Source organism: Octopus bimaculoides, chromosome 23 (assembly GCF_046866305.1).
Source record: "Octopus bimaculoides isolate indiv1 chromosome 23, ASM4686630v1, whole genome shotgun sequence".
Taxonomy (NCBI): domain Eukaryota; kingdom Metazoa; phylum Mollusca; class Cephalopoda; order Octopoda; family Octopodidae; genus Octopus; species Octopus bimaculoides.
In genome coordinates, this window is record NC_142950.1 from 4,900,245 (window position 1) to 4,902,744 (window position 2,500).

Consider the following 2,500-nt stretch of genomic DNA (forward strand, 5'->3'; position numbering starts at 1 on the left):
TACAGCCTCTAGCGGAACAAAGCCTTGTGAGGAGATTTGGTAGAGGAAAATAAAAGACGGAAACTGAAAGAAGCCCTTTGTGTACACACACACACACACCACACACACATACACATACACACTACACACACATACACACACTTACAAACACACACACTTACACACACACACACTCGCATATATATATATATATATATATATATATATATATATATATATATATATATATATATGTATGTATTATACTCTTCCGTAAAGTTACAGCATTTCGTGAGAGATATTGTTTAATGAACACAATATGTATTAATATGAGCTACCAATAGTTTCTTCCTTCCTTTCCTTCATTTCTTTCGTTCTATCTTACATTCTTTTTCATTTCTTTGTTTCGTTCTTTCATTCTTTCGTTCTTTCATTTTTCCTTCTTTCATTCTTTCTTTCTTTCTCTTCTTTCTTTCATTTATACTTTCTTCTTTCTTTCATCTATTCCTTCTCCTTTTCTCCTTTTTTCCTTCTTCCTTTTCCCTTTATCACTTTCTTCATTCTTTCATCTATTCCTTCTCCTTTTCTCCTTTTTTCCTTCTTCCTTTTCCCTTTATCACTTTCTTCATTCTTTCATCTATTCCTTCTCCTTTTCTCCTTTTTTCCTTCTTCCTTTTCCCTTTATCACTTTCTTCATTCTTTATATTCTACTCTTTCTCTCTCTTTCTCCCTTCATTCTATCTTTTCCTTCACATTTTTTCTACTTTATCTTTTTTTATATGTTTATTTATCATCAGATTCATTCTTCTCTCTCTCTCTCTCTCTCTCTCTCTCTCTCCCTCTCTCTCTCTCTCTTCTATTTTCCCTCTCTTCCCTTCTTTCCCCCCTCTCTCTCTTCCTCTCGTCTATTTTTCTCCTCTTCCCTTTTTACCTTCTCTCCTTCCCCATTCTCCTCTTCCTCTGTCATCACTTCTTTATAATTCAAACCATTTGCCCCTCCTCTGCCTTACTGTTCTTCCACTTCTCCTTCTACTGCTTAATTCCAAGCACCAAATACACACACATACACACAGACACACACCATTTTTCTCTTTCCTATCACACTTACCTCCCTTGTCTACAAACCATCACTCCCACCACCACCACCACCACCACCACCATTATATAACACAACACAATGTGACAATCACACAAAAACAAAATGGCCACTTCAGCGAAGCCATTGTTGAGCTATGTCAGCTCTGGCATTAAAGAGATTTTGGTTGAAACGCCATATTGTGTTTGGGTTGTTGTTGTTGTTGTCGCCGTCGTCATTGTTGTTGATGCTGTTAACGTTGCCGTTGTTGTTGCTGATGCTGTTGTTTACTAGTGATGGTGGTGGTGGTGGCCGCGGCGGTGCCGGTGGGAGGGCTTAGTGGAAGTATGGTAGTGGAGGTATGGTAGTGATGGTGGTGATGGTGGTGATGGTGGTGGTGCTGCTGCTGGTGTTGGTGTTGGTGGAAGTGGTGGTGGTGGTGGTGGTGGTGGTGGCGGCGGCGGCGGTGGTGGTGGCGGCGGTGGTGGCGGCGATGGTGGCGGCGGTGGCGGGGGTGATAGTGGTGGCGGTGGTGGCGGTGGTGGCGGCGGTGGCGGCGGCGGCGGCGGCGGCGTTGGCGGCGGCGGCGGCGGCGGCGGCGGCGGCGGCGGCGGCGTTGGCGGCAGCGGTGGTGGCGGTGGTGGCGGCGGCGGTGGCGGTGGTGGCGGCGGCGGTGGCGGTGGTGGCGGCGTTTCGTCCGTCTTCAGGTTCTGAGTTCAAATTCCACCGAGGTCGACTTTTACCTTTCACCCTCTCAGGAGTCGATGAAATAAGTACCAGTTACGCACTGGGGTCTATCTAATCAACTTTCCCCTTCCCCTCAAATTTCAGGCCTTGTGCCTCCAGTAGAAAGGATTATTAGCCTACAAAACTAAAACTAAATTTGTTAACAGTTGGCACAAATACTAGAAGAAATACCAAATCTGAGAGAGCAATCGAAACGCTCCGAATATTGATTATGCACAGATGAGTAAAGCGTGTATATAAGGTAAAACAATAGGATGGGAATGCAACGTAAATATCAATAAAGGAGTCCTGCTTGCAAAATACTTTACAAAAGCCCTCGAATAATGGAAAGTAATTTTTAAAATTGGTTTCGAAAACTGACCGGCAGAAATGGGCTGGCATTTTGATAATAGAAATGAACACTACGTATCTTCAGCAGGAAGCTCAGAAAATAGATGTGTGGGGGGTGGGGGTGGGGGAGGGTGTTTGTATGTGACTATGTGTATACACCCCCTCGTCCGCACATACATGCACACACAAACACAGTGACACATGTACACAGAAATACACACGCACACACACACACACACACACACACATATATATATATATATATATATATATATATATATATATATATATATGCATGGGTATATAAGTATATGTATACAATATACGTATATAGATATGTGTTTATGTGTGTGTGAGTGTGTATATATA